This window comes from Opisthocomus hoazin, chromosome 1 (assembly GCF_030867145.1).
Source record: "Opisthocomus hoazin isolate bOpiHoa1 chromosome 1, bOpiHoa1.hap1, whole genome shotgun sequence".
NCBI classification, from domain to species: Eukaryota; Metazoa; Chordata; class Aves; order Opisthocomiformes; family Opisthocomidae; genus Opisthocomus; species Opisthocomus hoazin.
In genome coordinates this window covers 84,238,173-84,252,973 of record NC_134414.1, presented here as the reverse complement: position 1 = coordinate 84,252,973, position 14,801 = coordinate 84,238,173, and the positions used below count along the sequence as shown (strand labels likewise).

Sequence of the window (14,801 nt, the reverse complement as noted above, 5' to 3'; positions counted from 1 at the left end):
TCTACAATTACATTCTATGTGAGACACACTCTTGAAAAAATGTGTGGAGGTGTTTCATAGGGTTTTCAATTATACTGAATTTAAAAGGGGTAAAAAAATTTACCATTGGGATAGCAGCTATTGGAAACAATTATAATGGATATGTTTTACTGTGGGTGAGGTCTCAGGACTCAGGCTACCATCTCTTACTCCTTTGTGAGTTTTGCTAAGCAGAAAACAGTGGAGATGGCTGATTTTTTTGAGAGTGGTGAAGCGCAGTATAGAATGTTTACATTTAGAAATTTAGAAGACTAAGTTCGCAATATAGTTACTTGAAATTTCATAGGTATTTCAGAAGGAAAATCTCCATGTGAGTTGCCTGCTTAAACATATTTAACTCAAGACATAAAATTTAAACTTCGAAAAGCAGCAACAAAACCAGAAGTTTCCATTTCTAGTCAATCCTGAACATTCTAAACTCCAAACTTATTTTGGCATTATAAATTTATTGTGATATGAGAATTTGGAAGCAGAAGACTAGCTTCATTATTTATAATCGTGGTTGAGCACATTATATAACTCTAATTAATCACAAATATTTCAATTCTATTTTAAAAATTTACCAAAGGGTACAATCAAGGGAATAGCTAATATAGTGGTTGTTGCAGAACAGGTCTCTCAATTCAGCAGCAAGAGTTAATATTTCTCACATGAAAAGGGCTAAATGATTAGACATGCTTCGATTTTTTTTAATTGAAACTCATGTTAAAAAATTACTTTTCACACAAAAAATGTTCAAGTTCTAATAAAAATTTACATGTATATGTATTCTTCAGCTCTTTTAAATGGTTGTTGGTTTTTATTGCCAAACAAAAGATTGCATGTATCCACTTGGTAGTCTTGAATGGCTTTTAGGAATAGGTTGTGTATTTTTTTTTTTTTTTTTTTAATGCATGGTTTAGGAAAAAAAAAATTGAAACAAATGCAAACTCAAATTTAAAAAAAAAATGACCATCTGTAGCAGTTCATTTGCTGTTAACATCTGTCTCTTGAATGCCAGCTAGGGAGGTTTGTTTTGTGAGCATATACATTCCAGTCAGATTCTTGAAACAGTAGCATTTCTTTGTGCATAGATAATCAGATGGTGACAATTTCTGTTTACATGTTTGGAAGTGATTACATAACACAAATCTAATTTTAAAAGAATATGATCTGTGTTTGCTATAGATAGGATTTTTTCTCCATATCTCAAGTTCAATTTCAACTTCTCAGAATATTAGTGAAAAAATATCTAAGGCCTTTTCTAAAATAATGCAAAGTTAAGAGCTCTATTGTAAAACAAGAAGAAGAAAAAGAAGCAGCTTTTGCCACGATATCCTATTGTTTACTGAGGGGATTTAATAATTGAATTATTAACTAAAACCAGCTGATGAATACAACAAACGCATTTATCTCTTGTCCATCTGTGAGTTTCAATTGCATCTTAGGTTAATAGAAAAAGAGAATGAAAAAGAACTGCAAACTGCAATGCTTTTATGTGTTTGTAATATAGATTATGTATTAGTGGAAGATCTAGTGGATTTGTAATAACTTCAAATGGTTCCTTGCATACTGAATATCTTTGTTAGCATAGTTACCTATGGTGAGAAAAATTTCTACAAATAGGCAATTACTTTTTGAAAAATAACATACAAAATATTTGGACTTTGCAGTGCTCAAGACAGACACGGGTTTTATTGCTGCAGTGGTTTGACACCAGGGGGGTCTTGTGAGGTATTAGTGTTTGAAAGCTTCTGAAAATCCAGCCACTCAGCTGCCTGATGTGAGCTTACACTTTAACATTATCCTCCATATTAATATTAAAAGCACACGTATGTTTCTGGAGTTTGTGTGTATTCAGAGTAGTACTTCTGCAACTATTTTACAGCACTGTGCAACGCGTAACTCGAAGTTACTTGGAGAGCTGGACTCAGGACACATACCAGCACAGTGACACGGCAGTGTTCTTCAGCCCTCCAGACACTGGGTGCTTTGCTGGGGTGGAAAGTCCTCTGGTGTTCAGCTTCTGGCACCTGAACTGTAGTCTTTGTGCAGCACTACAATGTAGCATGTGATGTGCCAGTTTGGTCAGTTGGCTTTTTTTCTCTGGGTGGCTCAGGGTAGATCATCAGTTCTTAAAGCTTTTTGAGGTGAAATTTGTCTTGTGGCAACAGTTTTGCCTTTGTGCAAGAGACTTCTAAAATATGTTTCTCTGTAATGCTGTACTTAAGACCTTGTGATAGTTGATGTCACAACCATGCGTTTAGGTGTGATTTATAGTTTTCCAGTAGTAGCTACCACCGAGTATAGTTACCTGTGTCCTGTCAGAATTTCCCCCCAAGATTATGTGTCCAACAGGCTGCAGCCAAGTATGAGACAGCAAATATGAGACGTGGATACTTGGACTGACTTCTGCAGTCTGCTGATCTCATGAGGACTTTCAGTGACTTCAGAGGGCTCTGGATCAATTACTTAGTTTCTGCTCAAAGCAACTGTAGCCTTTCTTTGATTTGGGGAACTGAAAGCTAGAAAGCCAACATATTCATAACGCATTCACTCCTGGAATATCTCTCTTCTTCCAAGCAACAGCAGGGCAGAGAAAAGCAATTGGCTTCTCAACCAGATAAGTGGAAAGAGAGTGGAGATATTGGACTCATGACAATCATAAATTTGTTTTTGTTATGACCTGTAATAAACAGTATATGATATAACCTATTGCTACCGCAGGCAGGAGATCTAAGGATGACTGACAACCTTGAAGAAGCAAGGTCTAGCCGAAAACGGAATGTCCTAAATACAGAACAATATAGCGCTACAGTGAGAGAAATCTTTTCATTTCTCTCTCTGATGGGAGACGAGAGAGGATTTATTAGACTTTTGGGAAACTTTAGAATCTTAAACAAGTATTCCAAGAAAATGGAAATATTTTATGCAATTTAGTTCAAGTAATGGCGTTTAAATAAATTTACCAACATATTGATTTCCTGCCCTGGGGAAATTTAAGGGCTTTTATTATTACTGTATTTGTTATTAGCTTGTTCAATTAATTATTCTACAGTGTCTGGTGCTAATTTTGGAGAACTCTAAATCTAACAGATTCATTCAGGTCTCATGCTTCTCTTGTGGGTGTTCCAGGAATCTATCATCACTCTTAATCTTTATCTAACATTTGCTACATGGTTCATTCAACACAATAAAATTAAAATGAATGAATAAGTTATATTTAATGAATTTAACTTTCTGCATTTGACTTGAATTTTAACAGAAACATTAAATAAAATGCATTTATTGCACAAATATCTTTTGAAAATGTCAAACTTAAAGGGATTTTGGGCCATATTCTCACCTTCACCATGTGGTTTGAAGACAGCCTCAAGTCAAGTGCAAGGAAGGCATATAGAGTTCTCTACTAAATTCTTGCCTCAGCAGTTACTTGTCTCAGATTTGTTTCATGAACTTGTGAATCAGTTTGCTGCAATATGAATAAATAAGGGGTATAGATAAGTATAGATAGAGAGACATTAGTTTTGAAAGACAAGATAATATTCAAAACAGGAGAGGGATGAAGGGAAAGCTATTACACCATTGCATATTTTCAGAAGGTTGAGAGGCATATAGTACACCTCTTCTTTTTTGTTGCCTCTAGCACATTCAGAAATTAAGAAGATGAGGTGAGACAGAAATAGTCAAAATAATTTGCATTGTAGAAGATGTATAACAAATGGCAGTAATGAGTTGAATGGCGATATGCTTTGTTATTCATGTTGTATTAGTCTACAAGTATAAATTCAGATGAAAAAGACAAAACACTCAGAAGTTAAAAAGTAGCGTATTTAAGGTTGTTTAGGAAAACCACAAATTCTTCCAGTCTGTGCATCCAAAATGTTAAGTTAAAAAAAAAATAGGTAATTTAATTTCAAATTATAGCCCTTAGTAATGTCACATCGTAAGGGGATCAAATTAACATTGCTTTGGTAAATTCAGTTCAGCTTCTGAATTAAAAAATTTGCAAAAGTGAATAATGTTCTTTCAACTTTATGACTTGGTTTTCTGTTGATTTTTTATATGGTCTTCACAGAATGTTGTAAGTCATAGAAAAATAAGAGAAAATCAAAACCCAAATGATGCTAAGTACATCATTCACCACACCTTCTGCAAAACACCTTGAAGTCAAACTTTCAAAACTCAACATGGCTTCTTGCTTGAGCTACAGGACTTCACATTGTTCAGCTGACAGTAATCTGATAGTGAAGAGGGAGGTTGGACTGCAGGTGCCAAGTCCCAGTTGTAGAGGCAACCTGGTTTAGTTTTCTGTCCCCAAAAAATCCATCTCACCTCCTGTCTCAGCCGCACTTCCTTGTTGAGATCAAGGAATGGGGTTGGTCATGAGATTCCTGTCAAGACAGGTTCCCTTGTCTTTTAGTCACTTCATGCACTCCCAAAAAAATAGTAATGCTGGTAGCAGCTGCCATCATTGCTGTTATGTCACATATTGGCTGTAAAAAAGGATACACATTTTAAAATATTTGCTTTTTTGTATACTATGAGTTTGGCAAACTGCCAAAACTTTGCTGAAAACAGAGAGCCAGAGAACGGAAAACTGATAGTTTCAAGTATAGCCCAGATAAGCCAGAAAGGAATTTAATTTGAGGAAGAAAGGTTTCCAGCAAAAGACTTTTCTCCTCATTGAATTTGAACAAGAGAAATGGTAACCTTAGATACAAATTCTCTATAATTTTATTGTTGCTCTTTGTTACCAAAGTAAATTCTGTCTGTGTTCAGGCTACAAGCTGAGGCAGGATCTGTAACAGTTTGGGCAGACTGGGCTATGGGCAGACTGGGCCATGATCTGGAACTGCTGTGTTAGTCCCTTTTACTCCTCTCTTCCTGACTCCTACTTACAGATATTTGATCTGTTGGAAGGAACCCCCGCATATGTAAAAGTGAAAGAAACTGTGATTTTACTAGGAAGCCTTGTGATGTAGACAACTGTGTGAATGAGGCCTAGGGGAAGGCAGTAGAGACAGAGCCATTAAGCTGCGAACTTGGGCTTTCATAACAGCCATGTGAAACACAGTCTTGCGGGTTTCAGATGTGTTTGTGTTTGCTCACAAGGCTGTGGTTGCCAGATAGAAACTTGAGTGCTCTTTCCTTCTTGGCAGGGAGGCTAAAAGAGGTGTAAGGGTGCCTATGTCCTGCTTCATGTCATTGAGTTCTTTGTAGTGCTGCAAGAAGATGGAGCTGTTTCTTTCCCCTTGTTCTGACTCTGTAACTTTCCATTGGTAGGCAGGTGATTCTGTACCGTGATTTAAATCAAGTCGGAAAGAGCTAGTAGACAAGTTTTCACTTGTCTTTTGGGAACAGAACAACCCCTAGAGGTACAGGACTGTAGCAATCTCTGTTCTACTTGACTTGAATCAGGCTTTTGCTCAATTTTGCACAAAGATACTCTCTTTGAGATGTGGGAGTTTAAAGTTCAAGCTGGTCTTCGGTTGCTAATACTAGATGACACTGCTCCATAAGGAGAAATAAACATCTGAGTAATTGATGAAGTGATTCACTGGCATGAATTAGACATAACAAAACCCTGGACATCCACTATAACCTTTGCAACTGGAGTCTGTCTTCTCTGAGTCAGTGAAGACTAATTTTGATGGCATATTCCGTCTTTCTTGAAAAAGGTGCATACATTTACAGATCAAAGCAGAGAGTGACTGGTTGAGGTTGGAAGGGACCTCTGGAGCTCATCTTGTCCAACCCCTCTGCTCAAGCAGGGACACTTACAGCTGGTTGCCCAGGTCTAAGTCCAGACAACATCTGAATTTCTCCAAGGAGGCAGACTGTACAACCCCTCAGAGCAACCTGTGCCAGTGCTTGGCCACCCTCACAGTAAAAAAAGTGGTTCCTCATGTTCAGAGGGAACCTCCTGTGTTTCAATTTGTGCCCATTGCCTCTGGTTGTGTCACTGGGCATCACTGAAAAGAGCCAGGCCCCATCCTATTTCCACCCTCCCTTCTAGTATTTATAAACACTAAGAAGCTCCCCCTGAGCCTTTGTCTGCTCATCCAGCCTAGACGTCATCAGCTTCTCTATGAGGAACTTATGGGAAACAGTCTGGAACGCCTTACTGAAGTCCAGGTGGACAATATCCACTGCTCTCCCCTCATCTACCAAGCCAGTTGTTTCATCATAGTCTATCAAGTTGATCAAGCATGACTTGCTCTTGGTGAATACATGCTGCCTGCTCCTGATGACTACCTTTGTCCTCCATGCACCTGGAAATGGATTCCGGGATTAGCTGCTTCATCATCAAAAGTTTTGAATTAAGAAAAGATGTCTGGAGAAAATCTATTTAATCAATACTTGAATGCTTCTAGACACACTGGTTGTTTAGACTGCTAAGATGATCCTATCAGATTGCTGTTGTACTTTTGGTTTGTTGCTCTTTACTCCCTAACCCCCTCACAAGTTATTTTTGTGATAATGTTGTTCATTCTTCTTCACCAGTCATTTAAGACACAAATAAGGAGGCTGGAAAAACACCTTCCTTGCAGTTTAAATTATATGAGTTTAGTCCATAGGTCTATGTAGAATGTGATTGTTACGTCTTCCCCTAGCTTCTGATGACAATTTCTACACAGGTAAAAAACTACGTAGAAGAAATAAATTATTAAAAACCTTTTGGAAGGATAAGGGCGAAGTGATAGGGAGGGAGATAAAATGTCAAGGTAAATGAAAGGGAATTATGTCTAAATGGTCTGAAGATGTAGTCCAGAGATGACCACCTCTATATATTTAAGGCAGTTTGAGACATTTATTTTCACCTGATGATTTAATGCAAAATGCAGAGATAGAACCAATAACCTCATTGCCACTTCTTTATATAATGCTTGCTACTAGGATGAAAGCCAGTCTTATTTTATTTCATTTTTGTTTGCTCAATTTTAAGACAAGTTCTTGTGTTAAAATTTCAGTTAGGTAATCTCAAAGTTTAGCAAGGTTTGTAAAGAGAGTTAACATCACTCATTTTACCAACAGATACGCTTGGAAAAAATTATGAGGTTCTGGATGTAGCAGACCACCTCCTAAGGGGCTGAAACCAAAATAGCAAACTTTGCACTGAACACTTGCTAGCAACAAATGTTCTGAGCATTGCCTCCTAAGGAAATGTATATACAACCCCTTTCACAACATAATGAATCTATCAGTTAGACAATTTGAGATGCTGCACCTCTGTACCAGGCAGGTGCTAAGTAGGTGGCTCAGTCGTGTAAAACACCATGAAGATAGGCTAGAAGAAAAAATGAGGGCTTCTCCAGAGGAAAGACTTAAGAGACAGTAATAAGATTAATGTCTCTGTGGAGTCTGTAATTTTGACTACTCATTGGAGTTAAGGAATTTAGTGCTTAGGTTTATCTCAGAGGTTTTAGTTAGTCTGGGTCAAGAAATAGAGTAAGTTTCAGTAATAGAGGAATATTATAAAAAAGTTCAATGGTAAATAGTTGTTTTTACTTGTTTCCATCCTTGACTGACAGTGTGATTGTGTGCACTTCCGCTGCAGTGTTTGGTGTGGGGTTTTGTTTGTGTGGTTGTTTGCTTTTATTCGACATAGTTTCCATAAAGGTGGCTGGCAAAGAATGTATCACAGGCTTAGGAGTTGTGGATTTAGGTGATTCAGTTACAAGTGGAATGACAGCTGCTTGAAGAAGGATGTGCTCCTCGTGTCTTTAGCCATGGGTCTGGTTAAAGTTGGATTTTTTTGCTGTGTGAACAGTTCACTTGCAGTTCTGAACTTAGTGACCCTGTGTCATGGTATCACAGTGGCCAGGAGCATCAGGGGCTCCTCATGGTGGGTCAGGGCAAGGCCTGGCAGCCAGGGCCCATCCCACCTCAGACAGGAGCAGGGCAGCGGGGGGGCACCGGGGCAGCCGCAGCCCTGGGCATTGGGCACCTCCCTGGGGATGGGGGTGGGCTTAGGCCAGGCTGGGACATGGGCCCGCGGGTGGGGCCGGTGCAGTGGGACCCGTGGCCAGGCAGGGCAGGCTGTGGGGAGCTGGAGACCGGCCCTGATGTCGGTTTGATGTCTGAGATTGCAATTTCTCTCACCTTACACTGTGTATTTTGGGGAAGGTGTGTGAAAAACAGCTCAGTGGCTTATATTTTGTCTGTGCATTAACCAACAATGATAGTATCTGGCACTCCATTTGTGTATAGATAAAAACTGTTTCACTCATGAGAGGGTTTTTGCATATGAATTGTCATTGAATGAATTTTCAATCATTTTGGTCTTTATGACTATGAAAATTTTAAGACACTTTCTTCCTGAATTACCTAGGCTCTTAAAAAAATCACATGGGAGAAAGGCGGATATATTTATCAGAGCTTGCTCGTGCACAGAGGCATATACATTTCATTAAGGGTAGCTGCTTTACCAAGTTCGAACCTGGAAGTGACACAGACAGCCAACGTTACCTCGAGCATAGTGAGAGCCTGGCTGTAATAACTGTTTAAGCACCTTTTGGTACATTTCTTGCTGTTAGTTTCAGAAACACAGAAAGAATATTGAAAGGCCCAAGGAGATTTAACTATATACTTGAAGTGAGGACTGAATAGATGATCTGAACTTCGTGCCACTGGGTGGATTATTCTGTCTTCTATTCATCTGATTCCCTATCTACAATCTCTGAAAGCTGTACCTTGACAGGCTTGAGGGTTATTATGTGGAGTTCTTGCTGTTCCAGCTGATCTTTAATTTCAGTGTATCTCAGCATGGTTTTGAAGCTCCCTTTGGATTCTATTCCTTTGACTTTGGGTTTGTCCTTAATATTTTTCTTTATTTTTTTTATTCCGATTGGTCTTCTCTCCTCCCCTTTCTACTCTTTTTCTCCTTTAGCTGTATCTTGTCCTCCTTTTTCTCCTCCTCCTTAATCTCAGGTTTGGCCTTTCTCTTATCCTTGACTTAAGAATCAGCCTTTTCTTTTCACACAGGACTGGCACTCTCTCCCCTTCTCTTTGACCTTAGTCTTAGTCTTTCTTATGTCCTTCGTTTTTACTATGTCTTATTCTACATGCTTTCTCAGCATTGCTACTTTCTGGCCTGGAGTTTCCCTAAGGGGATTTATCATTCCATTTACCATTTAGAATTTCTTAATGCGGCACATCACTCTCTTCTGCCTCATCAGCATTTCTCTTGTGTGTGTGTTGCTGTTTTGGGCTCAGGCTTCATGAGTTTAATTCTTCCTGACTTCTCATAGCAGTTTACAAATTCTTCAGAATTTTGTTTTGATTCAAACTCAGTCTAACATCTTTGTTTCCAGCCTGCTTGTTGTGTTTCGGGATTTTTTTGTTTTGTTTTGAGTTGGTTTCTTTCTTTCCCTTCAGCATTTTTTTTTTTCTGGAGAATTTTGGGTTTTTGATCTGTAGTATTAATTATTAGGTTTGTTTGGAATCTCATTGTACTGATACTGTCATCCTTTCATCCTTTAGAGTTCTGTTTTTCAGTGTCGCAAAAATCTGCAAATTTTCTAATGAAAAATTTTATAACGTCTTACCTGCTGTATCACACATGATATATTTGTTTTGATAGGTAGTGGTGATTCTGATATAGCTCCCATGAGAAATGAACCTGTCTTTTGCCAGTCTTATTAGCAGATATTCGTATCTAAATACTTTTGAAGGCAATTTTTTGTTTATAATTTTCGGTAAAAATAAGGACTTCTGCAAATTCACATCACTTGTTCCTAGCTGCCATTGTGCGTTACAAACAGCTCCATTCCTCCTCCCTGGTCTGCATTCTGTGGAGATGGCCTCAGCCTTTCTGTTTCTCTGTTGTATTCTGGTGCTGCTGCATGTTTGGTAGCAGCCCATTTTCTCTGAAGAGCAGCCTCTGATTCATTGTGTTAGGCTGTTCTGTCTGCTTTCTCTGTTGATTTTTTGTCTCTGATAGGGTTTTTACTGACCTGGTAGACCTTGCCACAAGTTCATGCATTCCTATTCTTTCTTTTTCTTGTAGTTTCTATGTGAAGCCACCCACCTCTTCTATAGGATATTCTAGTTGCTTGTGGCTGAGGATACAGTCCCTCAGCTCTGACTTCAGAGGAGTGTCAGTCTCTTCTTTTTCCTGCTTCCTCTGAGTGTGCTACCACAAGAGGATCCTTGTGGGACAGGCAGGAATTGAGACCAGAGGCATAGATATGTTCATAGGTTTAACTATTTAAAACAGAAAGAGATGAGCAGAGAGTCACGAGAAAACTACTATGTCAGAGAGAGAAAGAAGCAACACAGGTTCCATCATATCTTTCTGATCTTGCTTGAAGACAAGGAATACAACTTAAATATATTCATTTAGAGAGAGTGTGTGGATGAGAGGCTTTCTGTCTTCTGATGTACTGCTTTTGTTTGAAGTTGAAATCCCCAAAATGTGAGTTTTTTTCTTGTTGGTGAATTTCCTCTTTCTAGGCAAAGAAAGAGTTACTGCACATTTGGCAAAGGAGAAGTTACTTTTCACTGCCTTTGCATTATTTGATACTTAATTACATTTGTTTTAAGTAAAGAAAATAAGATACTATCACTCATTTCTTAGGTATCTGTACATCAACATTATCTCAGTTGATATATGTGGACAGTGGGTTGTTTGTTTTCCTCCTTCAAGCCCACGCTCTTTGACTGATGGAGATAAATAAGCCTTCTACCACTTGGGTTGCATATTTTTTCCCACTAAATACAAAGGAAGCCTGAGGTCAGATTTAGTTATTTAGCTTTCAGATACTTAAATTAGGGAAAAAGCTGATTTCATCTGTATACTTCTGATAGTCCTCTAGCTGCTCTGTGTCCATTTGCTGTTGTGAGATCTGTCTCTAGCTGGCTTTCCTCTTCCAAACAACTCCTGCTTCCAAAACTGTCCAGGCAATAAACAGTTGAAATAGCATCATCTGCTTATCTGATATTCTGACTTCTGGGTTATTGATGCTGAGAGAACAGCACAGAACTGCCCAGATGCATTTACCCATTGTTTAGTCAGTGATTTTATAGTTAAGAAATTTGATAATTTAATTGCTACAGAATGTGTCACTACATATGAAATTATTGAATTTAGCAATGGAGAGAACTTATTATTAAAAGGTTCCAAAGAAAGAACTCCATATGAAACCGAATCAGTGGTGAAAAGTATGTAAAAAGACACAGATTTAAAAATTTACTTGAAGATGCTAAGATTGCATTTTAAATGGTACATTTTCTCAGTTCCTTCATGAACCTGTCTGCTGAAACTGAAGTTAATTACAGTAGTCCAGTCATTGTAACGAATAGAGTTGAGCACCAAAGAACAAAAAATATTTTTAGCTTATATCAGGGTATTGTCAAGAGCTGTCAGAGGTTTTGGGAATGGCTGGAAAGAGTTGGTCATTATGTTAAAAAAAAACCCCAAATTTTTAAAGACAGAGATTTTATGTCTCAGGTAAAGACTAAGATAAATATTTAAATATAATGACAGAACATCAGTCTTAGTTTCTTGCTGTTGTATCACCAATAAATTCAGAGACTGTTGTGACAATTCTGAGACATGAGCCAATTAAGTAAGCTTAAATTAAGTAGCATTAAAACTAGGGTCATTATAGCACCATCAGATTTAAGTTACCTATGAGTCTGTGGACTACTGAGAAAACCTGTTTTAAACTTCAGGAAAATATGCTTAAGGACTGCCAGATTCCCTTAATATTTTTATTAAAATTTTATAATTATGAGGAAATCAGTTGTCACAAATATGGAGATAAAACAACAAAAAGAAAAATATATGTAGATGACGCCTATATTTTGTCTTAGAAATTTGACTACTAGTCTTTTAACATATGTGCCCATGCTTCCTGATACCAAAGAAATGAAGTATTTGCAGTTATTTTTTTGAGAGCATTTGCCTATTACAGAAAAAGTTTAAACATGATCTGTACATGGGCAAGAGAGAACAGTGTGGTTTACTAGAATGTGTAAAGTCTAAATTGTAACCTAGTCATCTGCAGTGAAAATCAGTCTGGCAAGGACAATTAGAAGATCTGTAAGATAAATGGAAGGTGAAAAGGGTAAACACATATGTACAAAAAAAAAACTTGGAAAATCTAGTTCACAAATAGCACTTTCTTCATTCTTTTTAATGCTTTAAAGCTGGAGACTATTTTAGTGCTATGGAAGGACAGTAAATGCAATCCCCGAGTTTACCAGTAAAGCCGAGGTGAGTTTTGTTCTCTTCCTGTAGCAGGAACCAAGCTATAAAGGCTGCCAAAATAAAGAAATGCAAGTTTAAAATAACTGAGAAGGGAAGCTGTGTTAGCCTTAGTGGATTTTCACTGTCCAGCCATTCCTTAAATCCTTCCTTATTTCTTATATCCTAGGTTTAATCACCTACTACTGTTGGAGAATTGGAATGGCTGTCAAAGTCTACATGAGCAGTGAAATCTCCAGTAAAAGCGCCGCTGTCATGTGGAGACATTTAAGACATTACCGTAGCCTGGAATAAAGATTGCCCTGAACTTCAACATCTGATTCCTCAACGGGTGTGTATGAAAAGTTGCAGTGTTGCCAGGCTTCCCCTGCAAGTGTCCAGATGGACACTTTCACAATTTAACTAGAGTGTTTCACATGTTCTTTATTCATAAAGAATTTTGCTTTGTTTCCGTATTTGTGAATTTCTCCTTTTCAGACCTATATTCATATAGCCATCTGCTGGTATTTATTTCCAATTTATAGAGATAATCACTGTCTTTGCACAGAATTGAGGCCTGTGTTTGCAGCTGTCACAATGAATTGCACTTAGAGGGAGTGGTTTGGCTGTAGTGAGTCAAAACATTCATGAGAGAGAGTTCTTCAGTGCTATTAAGATTGCAGATTCTGCCAGTAGCAAGTAAGTGTTAAAGCCTGATGTCTTTTACACCACTGATTTTGGTCAAAAGTGAAGTCTAAAATCTGATTTTTTTTCTTTAAATGGTATGGGAAAATTTTCTGAAATACAAGATGGAAACTCAGTGCCGTGATTCTTAGGGTCTTTATTGCTAAAACTAATTTATTTCTTGAAACATGGTAGAAACACATGCACATAAAGAGAAAGTGTTTGTGTGTGCGTGCGTGTGTGTGTATTGTTTGTGATGATAGTCCATACTGTGTCAGTTATCTGGAAGTCCTGTCACAGAATCACAGAATGGTAGGGGTTGGAAGGGACCTCTGTGCGTCATCTAGTCCAACCTCCCTGCCGAAGCAGGGTCACCTACAGCAGGCTGCACAGGACTGCGTCTAGGCGGGTCTTGAATATCTCTAGAGAGGGAGACTCCACAGCCTCCCTGGGCAACCTGTTGCAGGGCTCCGTCACCCTCAGAGGGAAGATGTTCTTCCTCATGTTCAGCTGGAACTTCCTGTGCTTCAGTTTGAGCCCATTGCCCCTTGTCCTGTCACTGGGCACCACTGAAAAGAGTTTGGCCCCATCCTCCCGACACCCACCCTTCAGATATTTATAAGCATTTATTAGGTCCCCTCTCAGGCTTCGTCAGGCTGAACAAGCCCAGCTCCCTCAGCCTTTCCTTGTAGGAGAGATGCTCCAGTCCCCTCATCATCCTCGTAGCCCTCCGCTGGACTCTCTCCAGTAGCTCCTCATCTTTCTTGAAGTGGGGAGCCCAGAACTGGACACAGTACTCCAGATGGGGCCTCACTAGGGCAGAGTAGAGTGGAAAGGAGAACCTCCATCGACCTGCTGGCCACACTCCTCTTAATGCACCCCAGGATCCCATTGGCCTTCTTGGCAGCCAGGGCACACTGCTGGCTCATGGTCAGCCTGTCGTCCACCAGGACACCCAGGTCCCTCTCCGCAGAGCTGCTCTCCAGCAGGTCCACGCCAATGATGAATGACATGGAGATGAATCCTGAAAGCCATATATGTTTGTAGAACATGTTTGTCAGCTTATTGCAGAAGTGTTTCTACAGTGTTAACAGGCACTATACTGTGGCCAAATGCATTGTGTGATTTTTCAGAAATTATAAGTTTGCTTGATATGTTAGCAAGCTAATACGAATACTTGATGGCCTCACCCTTGCTCCTGTAATTTGTTTTGAAATGGTATTTTTGACATAAAGTGCTTCTCTGTGTTGATCAACTTAATAAGTATAAATTATATTAAATGTCTTGATGCTTTAAGAGAGGTACAGAAGAAAATATACAAGAAATGCATGAGTTTCCCCTGCAAAACGTGTGCAGCTATAAATGCCATAAAATCAATTCTGCTGGCCTTTGAGGGAAGAGAAGCATTTCAGCTAATACAGTCTTGGAACCTATGCAAATGACCAGAAATAACTTTCATAACACTGTTAAATTTTAAATTGCAGTGTCTCAGGACAGACCTGATAGAACAGACTGTTGTAAATATTGACATTTAGTCTATCTAAAATGGATAAACTACTGGTAAATAGTCTATACGTTGAAATGTAATTTGAAGTATAAGCTACAGTTTTGAATTACCCATAGGAAAGAAGAAAACATAGTCAAATGACTTTTAGAAGATATTTGTATTTTAATATATTTCCATATTTGATTTTTATATTTTATGTTTGAATACATACATGTTTACAGAAATATTTAAAACCCAAGGGTTTTGTGGTGATTTCTTTTTCTTGTATTTTGAAGTACTCACCTTAGCTTTTTTCCCCAAAATATGTGTGTTTATGGTATATAGGTTGAAAGACAACTCTATTTTTGTAACAGTGATCAGTGTGAAAAGAAAAAAATATTGCTGACATTTTTTATGGCA

At 38.4% G+C, this 14,801-nt stretch overlaps 1 protein-coding gene across 5 annotated transcripts in view; it reads left to right on the top strand.

Moving 5' to 3' along the window:
• Positions 1-14,801, top strand: part of NLGN4X (neuroligin 4 X-linked) — a 218,192-nt gene that overhangs the window by 16,405 nt on the left and 186,986 nt on the right. For 4 of the 5 annotated variants that reach the window (XM_075427976.1, XM_075427939.1, XM_075427948.1 and 1 more), the window contains exon 2: positions 12,402-12,563. The exons of the other annotated variant lie outside the window; for it this stretch is intronic. The gene's annotated coding sequence lies outside the window, so the exon portion shown is untranslated. The remainder of the gene's footprint in view (positions 1-12,401; positions 12,564-14,801) is intronic. 5 annotated transcript variants of the gene reach the window in all.